The 13326-nt window shown below is 42.5% G+C and overlaps 2 protein-coding genes across 2 annotated transcripts in view; both read right to left on the bottom strand.

Annotated features, from left to right (window-relative positions):
• Positions 1–13326, bottom strand: part of LOC106567246 (NMDA receptor synaptonuclear signaling and neuronal migration factor) — a 196573-nt gene that overhangs the window by 33913 nt on the left and 149334 nt on the right.
• LOC106566156 (uncharacterized) overlaps positions 4406–13326 on the bottom strand; it is a 40751-nt gene continuing 31830 nt past the window's right edge. Inside the window, exon 11 of the mRNA XM_045691681.1 lies at positions 4406–4741. The gene's annotated coding sequence lies outside the window, so the exon portion shown is untranslated. The remainder of the gene's footprint in view (positions 4742–13326) is intronic.

Below are 13326 nucleotides of genomic sequence, written 5' to 3' on the forward strand. Positions count from 1 at the left end.
CCACAGGTGGAAAGTTTATGGATTGTTCCTCAAACAATGCCTTCTGGTAACTCACAGTGTACTGTAATAGGCGTAGTAGCTACACTGATGTACCAAGGGGATAATACAATGGTTGGAGTGGGAACAGAATCTGTTTAGAGCGAAACAGAATCTATGAAACCTTGAATTGTTCCTTGATTTAAAAGGTGTTTGGCATGTGGAGTATCACTTCCGTATTTCTCTATTTGCAACTATAAAACGTTATTATTCAAGTCATAATTCTTAACTAACTCCATAGCTGTACAAAAGTTCTGTTGACAAGAAAGGCTTTTGTGCCTCAAAGACACTGATTATATTTAATGGCTGAGATTGAGCTGGACAATCATAAGGAGTGTCATTCTGTAATTCATACATACCTGCACAACCTTTTTCTGCAACACCAGCCACATCTGTAAAACCAAATAAGGTGTTTCAGTCTAACATATGGAATGGGCTACTTAAAATATCTGATTAAATAGATCATTGATCAAAAATAAAAGTAATAATTGAAAACTCACAAATGAATAGAAGATAAGATTATATTTTCCACTTTCTTCCTTCAATAAAAAGGTGAACACATAGACTATAATGTTTAAAAAAATATGTGTGCTTAAGACACAGCGCAACCTAGAAAGCAGGATATGGAGACTCAGAAGTAATGTTGTAACAGATCACTAGTGACGTTGAATAAATGTACATTATTTGACTGACCACTAAAGGACTGTCCCTGATGTGCACCTTAATTGATTTTAGTCAAAATATAGGTAACTAGAGCACAACTATTTCCAATGTGAGAACCCACGTGATTAAGATTTCATTGCTTGCCATTAAAGTTGACTTTTCAAACAAGACAGTAACTGTGTACACCTTGCACATACAGTACACATACAGAAACAACAAACTTAACCTAAATATACATTTATATCATACACTCTTATCCAGAGTGACTTACAGAAGTGAGTGCATACATTTTCATTCATACTTGTCCCCCATGGGAATCAAACCCACAAACCTGGTGTTGCAAGTGCCATGCTCTACCAACTGAGCCACATAACAGAGACATGATCAAAAATAGTTCAGTAACTGATTTATTGGGTTTTATTAGTAGTCGGATGTTGTAGATATTTTTTGTTTAAGCACCCAACTTCTCCCCAGCCATGTTACGGACTCGGGAGAGGCGAAGGTCGAGAGCCATGTGTCCTTCGAAACACGACCCTGCCAAGCCGCACTGCTCGCTTAACCCGGAAGCCAGCCGCACCAATGTGTCGGAGGAAACACTGTCCAGCTGGCGACTGAAGTCTGCTTGCAGGCGCCTGGCCTCCACAAGGAGTCTCTAAAGCGCAATGGACAAGGAAATCAGGTCATCCAAACCCTCCCCTAACCTGGACGACTCTTGGACAATTGTGCTGCGCCACTCGGGAGGCCCTGGGCTCTTGGTCTCTATTAAAGTCGCTTGCCGAAAATCAACATCCGACATTCCAAAATATAGATAGGCCAATACTGTATGCCAACTATAAGTTCTCATCTAACCAACAATGCTACAGCTCAAACGTTTGACCCTGTTCTTTTGATTTCAGCATGAAATGAAAAAGTGTTGCATTACACTTACCTCGTTGGCAACCCACTTGAATCAAAATGCAACAATTCTACAAATTGTAGGCAACACATTATTAGCAGATTCCGTGTAGTTTTTGATCTGTGTTAGTTTTAACAGGACTTGCAACCTTATCTCCCCCTCGTGCAATTGATTTCAATGTGATATCAATATGAGTGATTGGAAAATAAGTGTAGCGTTTCTTTTCCTGTTTTGGAGACCCCCAAATCAAATTGCCTCACTCCAAAATGTAGCTGATTTATGACTTCTGCATGTTGTTCTCGAACCAGTGACGTAAAAAATATCTCCAGTTTCCATGTGTTGTTTTAGTTGTGTTAGTTTCAACACAGCTACAACCTTTATCCCTCCCACCTAATCGATATCAGTTATTTATTGCCGCTTGTCAAAACACCAGGGTTTTGGTGCATGTGCAGTTTATAAGGTGCTAGTTTAAAAAAATACAAGTAATATGATTACAATTGCTGCACATGTGTAGATAGTAGATTTGAGGTTTAGGTTTTCAATATGTAACGAACTGTTTCTGCATATTGCTTATTGATTTGGACACCTACAACACCAAGTGTCACTGGAAGGCAAAGAAGATAATCAGGGACCCCAGCCACCTGAGCCACGGCCTGTCCTCCCCGTTCTATCACTCAGACGCAGGCAGTATAGGAGCATCACGGTAAAAACTGTAAGACTGGCCAATAGCTTCTACCCCCAGACCATCAGGCTTCTACCCCCCACCTCAAAGGACATTTTTACCCTGCCCTCACCCCAATAGACATGTATTATGCTGAATAGTCACGACTAGTCACCTACTCACCCTGCTGCTCCTCCTGTGGACATTTCTCATCCCCTCTAATGGACGTTAACCCTGTCCCCACCCCCAATGGACATTTATCAATGACAAATTGTTAAAATGTATTTATTTATATTTGTATTATTTTATTTCACTTTGTCCTGCATTGTTGGAGCTCGTGCCCTGTAATTACATCTGCAACCCTGTGTACGATGTGACTATTAAACTCTCTAATCTCTAATGTCTAATCTAATCTCTAAACTGTGTTTTGACATTGGGCTATTTATCAAAATGGCTTGTCAACAGGAAGCAGCGACAAAACCTTTTCAATTTACATTTTAGGAACACAAATGAAACTTTCAACATTAATTTCCAATGGTATTGTACGATTGATTTATTTTGATGATCGCCTATGCCAATAACAGAAATGTCCAAAAAGGGTTTTCTCTGCCTACGAGGAGCTCTTAAAATTGTTGCAAAACAGGATTCAACATTGCCATCTAGTGGTATAAACGTGTCTTGTATTGCTATTGCGGGGTAGTAGTGGAGTAGTTTGTAACCACCACACCATGAGAAAACAGTTAGAAATCTTGCCAATATACCCACGGACCGTGCACATTTGGAGTAGACTTAACCCTCGTGGAATTTATAAAAGCAGCTGACTTAAAATGTGATTTCAATTTAATTGAGAAACGAGAGAGTAGCATAAGAAGTAATTATTACTTTAAGTCAATGGCTTACATTTAGAAGCATTCAGCAGGTAAGCAAAGATGAGTGCCTGGTCAGCGAAAAAAGTAGTGTGCGCTATGTTGTTCCTGCGACTGGGACTGACAGGTGCACACGAGACAAACAGAAATTAAGCGGATGGTGGAATACAAAAACTTTATTGTTCTCTTAAAGTGACAAATTGGATGTTCAAAACTACATTGCAAATAGATTTATGCAATTGATTTCTTGGAAAGAAAATTGAAATGGAGGTGTTAAAGTCAAGCAATCTATCTATGTGGAAGTCCATTCATGTCCATTCAGGTCGGCACATGCTGGTCAGTATATGACCACTGCTCAAACTTGACTGAGTAGGATGGAGGAGCACCAGCATGGGACACGGTGGCATTGCACAAATCATCTTCACCTTCCTGTTATTGCAACAAAGGGATGAGGACAAATCACTATTAGAAAGAAAACATCAAATCATCAAATCCTTCAATAAACCACCATTCCAACTGTTTTTCATTTATAACATGCTTATGTGTTGTGTGCCAACCCACTGTACTGTTTATGCACAGAAAACCAAAAAAGCATTATGGTGGTAAAGTAGAGGAAGAGCGTGAGGCAGCTACATAAAAACATAATTATGTCATGATATTGCCTTCTTTTCCTGTTGAGATTCTACAGGATTTGTTGTGTAACTTGCTGTGTAAAAAGAATCACAGAAATGTGCTGTTAAAACGGGACTGTGGTAAATATCTCTATAATAATAGGCCTACACACGTACACTTCACTGTGGCATCATACATACTTGTTACGGTAGGGTCTCCTGGCAATGTCTGGTCACTGGGCGATCTGAAAGACATGGTTAGGTGAGACAGGCATTCACATTTAAACTGTATGTTCTGTATGCTGTCATAATCATGCTGTTCAACACACAACCAACACTATTCACCTTGTTATGACGAGGCGTCCGTTCCCTATGACAGTAAAACAATGGAATAAATGAGTGATTCTGTCTGATCGGTTTTGCTAATACGTTTAAAAGGCTGTTAGATACCAGGTTCACATACTCTTTGCTTTCAGTGAGAGGAGACAGGTGATGCAGAATATGAATACTGCAAGTAGATTTATGAATCCTATCAGGGCCATACATCCGATGATGTACTTAGTCAGCATGTCTGTAACAGAGTAAAATGTATTTTTGACCAAATGGATGAATGACCTAAATCAGGAATCTATGCAATACAGTTCTCATGTAATCTTTCTTACTTATGTTCCACACCACCACTGTGACATTTTTGCTGGGAGGTGAGTGGACGCCCTCCTCCTCTTCGTAATGACACTGGACGGTGACCTTTGACCACAGCCCTCTGGGCTTCCACCCAAGCAGCTCTGACCCCTTTACTGGGTGGGATCATTGGTTGGGCTGGCATTTGAGTGACCAAGCTCCTTGCGTTTAGAATCCACATAGAACAAACACTGCTGACCCTCTACAAAGGCAGAGGACTCGCAGCTCAGCTCAACCACTTCAGTCAGGGTCACAAACTTCAGGCTTACTGAGATCTGGTGCTTCTTCTCCTGGGTAATCCAAGTGTTTGTCTGATTCTCCTTGTCCCCTTGAAGGATGAGGAAAGAGAGAGATAGTTGATGAAAGATAGGAATGAAAACCTCTACGGGACCCCCTTCCCCTTCTCATCCCGGTAACGGGATTGCTTGAAAAGATAGCAAAAATCTAATTATTTCAATTTTTCAAACAATCAACTATATTACACCATTTTAAAGATAAACATCTCCTTAATCCAACCACGTTGTCCGATTTCAAAAAGGCTTTTCGGCGAAAGCATAAAGTTAGATTATGTTAGGAGAGTACATAGACAAAAAATTACACACAGCCATTTTCAATGCAAGGACAGGCATCACCAAAAGCAGAAAACCAGCTAAAATTATGCACTAACCTTTGACAATCATCAGATGACACTTCTAGGACATTATGCTAGACAATACATGCATTTATTGTTCTATCAGGTTCATATTTATATCCAAAAACAGCATTTTACATCGGCGCGTGACGTTCAGAAAATGTATTTCCCCCCAAAACTTCCGGTGAATCAGTACGACAATTTACAAAAATACTCGTCATAAACGTTGATAAAATATTAAACTGTTATTCAAAGAATTATAGATTAACATCTCCTGAATGCAACCGCATTGACAGATTTCAAAATAACTTTACTGGGAAAGCACACTTTGCAATAATCTGAGTACTGTGCTCAGAAAAATACACTACGCAATACAGATAGCCGCCATTTTGGAGTCATCTAAATGCATAAATAGCATTAGAAATATTTACTTACCTTTAATAATCTTCATCAGAAGGCAATTCCAGGAATCCCAGGTCCACAACAAATGTTGTTTGTTCGATAAAGTTCATAATTTATGTCCAAATAACGCGCGTTCAGTTCAGCTACTCCGAATGTAGGAAGTGTGCGGAAAATGTGACGACGAAAAGTAAAACAAAAATCTATTTACGTTCGTTCAAACATGTTAAACGTTGTATAGCATCAATCTTTAGGGCCTTTAGAACGTGAAGATTCCCTAATATTTCAACCGGACGGTTCCTGTGTCTTGAAAAACATTTTGGAACAGAGCTACCTCTCTCGTGAACGTGCGCCAAGGAAGTGATGTCATTCCCTGGGTGACCAACTTCCCAGCATTCTCATTCGGTCTCTGTTCATCATAGACACCTCAAACAACTTTCTAAAGACTGTTGACATCTAGTGGAAGCGTTAGGAAGTGCAAAATGAGTCCTTAGTCACTGTGTGTTCCATTGGCAATGACTTGAAAAATGTACAGGCACAAGATTTTCATTTCCTGCTTGTATTTTTCTCAGGTTTTTGCCTGCCATATGAGTTCTGTTATACTTACACAACTTCAGAGTGTTTTCTATCCAAATCTACTAATAATATGCATATTCTAGTTTCTGGGCCAGAGTAGTAACCTGTTCAAATTGGGTACGTTTTTCATCCGGCCGTGAAAATACTGCCCCCTAGCCCAGACATAGTAAAAAAAACTACGTTTTGTGTCCGTTCTAAAACTAATTCAAAATGCAAGATTATTCCCTTCTTAAGAGCTCAACATTTATTTCCCAGCCATTGATAACCATGCAAATCACAAAAGTGCATCCCTAATGTTGAATGACAAAAATAGCAAGAGAAGGGGAGAAACCCTGTTGGGGGTAGGGGGCAGTATTGACACGGCCGGATAAAAAACGTACCCGATTTAATCTGGTTACTACTCCTGCCCAGTAACTAGAATATGCATATAATGATTGGCTTTGGATAGAAAACACCCTAAAGTTTCTAAAACTGTTTGAATGGTGTCTGTGAGTATAACAGAACTCATATGGCAGGCAAAAACCTAAGAAGATTCCTTAAAGGAAGTGCCCTCTCTGACAAGATCTTGTTCTTCTTTTCTCTGTTTATTGAAGACTGAGGATCTTTGCTGTAACGTGACACTTCCTAGGGCTCCCATAGGCTCTCAGAGCCCGGGAAAAAGCTGAATGATATCGAGGCAGCCCCAGGCTGAAACACATTATCGCTTTTGGCAAGTGGCCGATCAGAGGACAATGGGCTTAGGCGCGTGCACGAGTCGACCCCGTGCTTTATTTTCTTTCGTCTTTTTACCTAAACGCAGATTCCTGGTCGGAATATTATCGCTTTTTTACGAGAACGACTTGAAGAGAGCCCATGCATCCAGATTTCCACTTCCTGGTAGGATTTCTCTCAGGTTTTTGCTTGCCATATGAGTTCTGTTATACTCACAGACATCATTCAAACAGTTTTAGAAACTTCAGAGTGTTTTCTATCCAAATCTACTAATAATATGCATATCCTAGCTTCTGAGTTTGAGTAGGAGGCAGTTTAATATGGGCACATATTTTTTCCGAAATTGTCAATACTGCCCCCTATTTCCCAGCCATTGATAACCATGCAAATCACAAAAGTGCATCCCTAATGTTGAATGACAAAAAAAGCAAGAGAAGGGGAGAAACACACCTGCATCAGTTAATTGTAGGTCAAGAGAGACTACAAGAAATGTAGTTCATTGTTATTCCAACCAAAAGTACAACTAGGGATATTGTTATGAAAGTAAACTATTTTACTTTGTATTATACAGTACAATAATTATATTATGAATAATACATGACTCACACATATGGAACCAGTAGCACATTAATTGGATCATGGTTAAGAATTCTTTGAAGGTCCCAAACCTGCCACCTGTTATTATTATAATGCAGAGAGAGAAGTGAAACAGCATATATCCAAATGAAAGATGCTTTCGGGGTCGACTATTTTCACATGCTCTCGAAAATGTTTTTAGAAATATACACAGGAGCTGTTGGCTGTAGATAATGACTCAGGCAATGCCACAGTTGTGAGTGTGAGAGTGACACACTGTATTTTGTGTCTCCCCTCTCTACCTTTATGGTGAAACAATAGCTCCCACCTATAACCCTTCTGTGATGGTGCATAATTTTCATACACACTTTCATACCTGTAGCTGTCATAGGTTTGTAATATGCTCCAATTGCAGGTGTAGATAAGACTGATCTGGGTGGGCCTATTCTGTCCTAAGATCCGTAACAAACATGTTACCTCTGTTGGGAGACAGGGGTTATGAGAGTTATGTTCATGCAAGATTTTGTTCATGGGTTTTCGAGATTATGTTGGGCCTAACCAGGCCTAACTGGCAGGAACCACTTGTAGTTGCAAAAAAATCAATTTAAAATATTATTGAATTGTTGCAATTATCATGTGGGTTTAATTTGTCTCTAGTTGAAGCTTTGCACATGAATAATTTACTTATTCATCAAGAAAGCTGTTCATTTACACATGCATCAAGTATACTGTTTCAAATGAATCACATCTTAAAACTTTTGCACATCTATTTATAGCCCAGTATGAGAATGCAATTGGTCTAAGAGGAACAGATGTTGACAGACTACAGGAGGAGGTGGGGTCCACAGAGTATCAGATATTACCAACAACGACGAGACGGCCTACAGGAAGGAGGTGAGGGTCCACAGAGTATCAGATATTACCAACAACGATGAGACGGCCTACAGGAAGGAGGTGAGGGTCCACAGAGTATCAGATATTACCAACAACGACGAGACGGCCTAGAGGGAGGAGATGAGGGTCCTCGGAGTGTGGTGTCAGGAAAATAACTTCACACTCACTGTCAACAAAACAAAGGAGATGATCGTGAACATCAGGAAACAGCTGAGGGAACATCCCCCTATCCACATCGATGGGACAGTAATGGAGAAGGTGGAAAGTTATAAGTTCCTTGGCGTACACATCATGGACAAACTGAAATGGTTCACCCACACAGACAGCGTGGTGAAGAATGCGCAATAGCGCATCTTCAACCTCAGGAGGCTGAAGAAACACTAAAAACACTCAAACTTTTACAGATGCACAATCGAGAGCATTCTGTCGGGCTGTATCACCAACTGGTACGGCAACTGCTCCGCCCACAACCGTAAGGCTCTCTAGAGGGTAGTGAGGTCAGCACAACGCATCACCGGGGGCAAACTACCTGCCCTCCAGGACACTTACACCACCCGATGTCACAGGAAGGCCAAAAAGATCATCAAGGACAACAACCACCCGAGCCACTGCCTGTTCACCCCGCTATCATCCAGAAGGCGAGGTCAGTACAGGTGCATCAAAGCTGGGACCGAGAGACTGAAAAACAGCTTCTATCTCAAGGCCATCAGACTGTTAAACAGCCATCATTAACATTGAGTGGCTGCTGCCAACATACTGACTCAAATCTCTAGCCACTTTAATAATAAAAAATTTGATGTAATAAATGTATCACTAGTCACTTTAAACAATGCCACGTTATATAATGTTTACATACCCTACATTACTAATCTCATAGGTATATAGAGTACTCTATACCATCTATTGCATCTTGCCTATGCCGTTCGGCCATTGCTCATCCATATATTTATATGTACATATTCTTATTCATTCCTTTACACTTGTGTGTAAATGGAATTTGTTGTGAAATTGTTAGATTACTTGTTAGATATTACTGCATGGTCGGAACTAGAAGCACAAGCATTTCGCTACACTCACATTAACATCTGCTAAACATGTGTATGTGACCAAGAAGATTTGATTTGATTTGATATGTAAATCAGGAAGCAGAGAGAGGAAATATGGAGGTGTTGTATCAACAGGTGGAAGTCAAGGCACATACTGTAAGTAAACCATTTTATTAACAAAACATCTTTTTAAACTAACAGTGGTGTAAAGTACTTAAGTAAAAATACTTTAAAATAATACTTAAGTAGCTTTTTGGGGTATCTATACTTTACTATTTATATTTTTGACTACTTTACCTTTTGGTTCACTGCATTCTTAAGAAAATATTGTACTTTTTACTCCATGCATTTTCCTTGAGACCCAAAAGTACTCATTACATTTTGAATGCTTAGCAGGCCAGGAAGATAGTGACATTCACAGACTTATCAACCGAACATCCCTGGTCATCCCTACTGCTTCTGATCTGGCGGACTCACTAAACTGACATGATTTGTTTGTAAATGATGGCTGAGTGTTGGAGTGTGCCCCTGGCATTCCGTAAAAAAAAGAGAAAAAAAAGAAAATGGTGGACTCTGGTTTGCTTAAAATAAGGAATTTGAAATTATTTATACTTTTATTTTTCATACTTAACCTGTTAGGGCTAGGGGGCAGCATTTGCACGTCTGGATAAAAAAAATGTACCCGATTTAATCTGGTTACTAATCCTACCCAGTAACTAGAATATGCATATACTTATTATATATGGATAGAAAACACTCTAAAGTTTCTAAAACTGTTTGAATGGTGTCTGTGAGTATAACAGAACTCATTTGGCAGGCAAAACCCTGAGACATTTTCTGACAGGAAGTGGATACCTGATGTGTTGTATTACCTTTAAACCTATCCCATTGAAAAACACAGGGGCTGAGGAATATTTTGGCACTTCCTATTGCTTCCACTAGATGTCATCAGCCTTTACAAAGTGTTTTGAGTCTTCTGGAGGGAGATCTGACCGAACAAGAGCCATGGAACGATGATGTCCCATTAGACACCTGGCGCGGAGTTCATGTTGGGTACCCTCGTTCCAATACGTTATAAAAGAGTATGCATTCGTCCACCTTGAATATTATTCATGTTCTGGTTAAAAAAGGCCCTAATGATTTATGCTATACAACGTTTGACATGTTTGAACGAACGGAAATATATTTTTTCCCCTCGTTCATGACGAGAAGTCCGGCTGGCTTAGATCATGTGCTAACAAGACGGAGATTTTTGGACATAAATGATGAGCTTTTTTGAACAAAACTACATTTGTTATGGACCTGTGATACCTGGAAGTGACATCTGATGAAGAGAATCAAAGGTAATGGATTATTTACATAGTATTTTCGATTTTAGATCTCCCCAACATGACGTCTAGTCTGTATCGCAACGCCGTATTTTTCTGGGCGCAGTGCTCAGATTATTGCAAAGTGTGATTTCCCAGTAAGGTTATTTTTAAATCTGGCAAGTTGATTGCGTTCAAGAGATGTAAATCTATAATTCTTTAAATGACAATATAATATTTTACCAATGTTTTCTAATTTTAATTATTTAATTTGTGACGCTGACTTGACTGCCGGTTATTGGAGGGAAACGATTTCCTCAACATCAATGCCATAGTAAAACGCTGTTTTTGGATATAAATATGAACTTGATAGAACTAAAAATGCATGCATTGTCTAACATAATGTCCTAGGCGTGTCATCTGATGGAGATTGTAAAAGGTTAGTGCATCATTTTAGCTGGTTTTATGGTTTTGGTGACCCTGTCTTTGACTTGACAAAACATTACACACAACTCTTGTAAATGTACTGTCCTAACATACTCTAAATTTATGCTTTCGCCGTAAAACCTTTTTGAAATCGTAAAACGTGGTTAGATTAAGGAGATGTTTATCTTTCAAAGGGTGTAAAATAGTTGTATGTTTGAAAAATTTTAATTTTGACATTTATTTGGATTCAAATTTGCCGCTCTTGAAATGCACCTGCTGTTGATGGAGTGCACCACGGGTGGCACGCTAGCGTCCCACCTAGCCCATAGAGGTTAAGTATATTTTTGTCACGGGCTGGCTCAAGAAAGCAGGAGAGGTAGAGTCAGGCGCAGGAGACAGAGAATTCTTGACCACACTTCTTTATTCCAGAAAGTAGATATGGTCGCCAAAAAATAGGGACGCAGCCCTTAAATACTTCTGCGGTGGCGAACACAAAGAAACCAACCACAGGCAGAGGAAAACCAGCACACGTTCCTCAAGCACACGAAACGGACAAGAAACATAATCACGCACAAACACAGACATCCTACGCTAAACTAAATAACCCCCCCCCCCTTCTAATAACTAACCCAAAACCGGTGCGTGCCTACCTAGACCTAACCAACAGAAAGTGAAACAAAAAAGGATCGATGGCAGCTAGTAGGCCGGCGACGACGACCGCCGAGCTCCGCCCGGCCGAGGAGGGGCGCCACCATCCGTCGGTGTCGTGACAGTACTCCCCCCCTGACGCGCGGCTCCCGCAGCGTGCCGACGCCGGCCTCGAGGAGGGCGAGGCGCAGGGCGATCCGGATGGAGGCTGTGGAACTCCCGGATGAGCGCTGGGTCCAATATGCCCTCCACCGGTACCCAGCACCTCTCCTCCGGGCCGTACCCTCCCAGTCCACGAGGTACTGCAGGCCCCTCGCACGGCGTCTGGAGTCCAAGATGGACCGGACTGTGTACGCCGGGGGCCCCCCGATGTCCAGGGGGGGGGGGGGTGGAGGGACCTCCCGTACCTCATTTTCCTGCAGCGGACCAGCTACAACCGGCCTGAGGAGAGACAAATGAAACGAGGGGTTAATACGATAATAAGAAGGAAGTTGTAATCTGTAACACACCTCGTTTATTCTCCTCAGGACTTTAAATGGCCCCACAAACCGCGGACCCAGCTTCCGGCAGGGCAGGCGGAGGGCAGGTTCCGGGTCGAGAGCCAGACTCTCTCCCCTGGGGTGAACACGGGGGCCTCGCTGCGGTGCCGGTCAGCGCTCGCCTTTTGTCGCTCCCTGGCTCGTTCCAGGGATTCCTGCACAGCGTCCCAGGTCTCCCTTGAGCGCTGAACCCATTCCTCCACCGGAGGGGCCTCCATCTGGCTCTGATGCCATGGCCCCAGGACCGGCTGATAACCCAACACACATTGAAATGGCGACATGTTGGTAGAGGAGTGGCGCAAAGAGTTCTGAGCCATTTCGGCCCATGGCACGAACCTTGCCCACTCCCCTGGCCGGTCCTGGCAGTAGGACCGCAGAAACCTGCCCACCTCCTGGTTTACCCTTTCTACCTGCCCATTACTTTCGGGGTGAAACCCCGAGGTCAAACTGACCGAAACCCCCAGTCGCTCCATAAACACCCGCCACACTCGGGACGTGAACTGGGGGCCTCGATCTGAGACGATATCCTCGGGCACCCCGTAGTGCCGGAAGACGTGGGTAAATAAGGCTTCCGCGGTCTGCAGGGCCGTAGGAAGACCGGGTAACGGAAGCAGACGGCAGGACTTAGAGAACCGGTCCACAACGACCAGGATCGTAGTGTTGCCCTGAGACGGCGGGAGATCGGTCAGGAAATCCACCGTCAGGTGGGACCATGGTCGTTGTGGAACCGGGAGGGGCTGTAATTTCCTCTAGGCAGGTGCCTGGGAGCCTTACTCTGAGCACCCACCGAACAGGAGGAGACATAGTGCCTCACGTCCCTCACCAAGGTGGGCCACCAGTATCTCCCACTAAGACCACACACTGTCCGCTCAACCCCTGGGTGACCCGAGGAGGGAAGCGTGTGAGCCCACCGAATCAGACGATCGCGAACACCGAGCGGAACGTACTTACGACCCACTGGACACTGCGGAGGAGTAGGCTCCGTCCGTAACGCCCGCTCGATGTCCGCGTCCACCTCCCAGACCACCGGTGCCACCAGGCAGGAGGCTGGAAGTATGGCAGTGGGATCGGTGGACCGTTCCTCGGCGTCATGGAGACGAGACAGTGCGTCGGCCTTAGTGTTCCGGGAACCTGGGATATACGAGATGTTAAACTGAAAT

The sequence above is a fragment of the Salmo salar genome, chromosome ssa01, assembly GCF_905237065.1.
Source record: "Salmo salar chromosome ssa01, Ssal_v3.1, whole genome shotgun sequence".
In the NCBI taxonomy this organism is placed as follows: domain Eukaryota; kingdom Metazoa; phylum Chordata; class Actinopteri; order Salmoniformes; family Salmonidae; genus Salmo; species Salmo salar.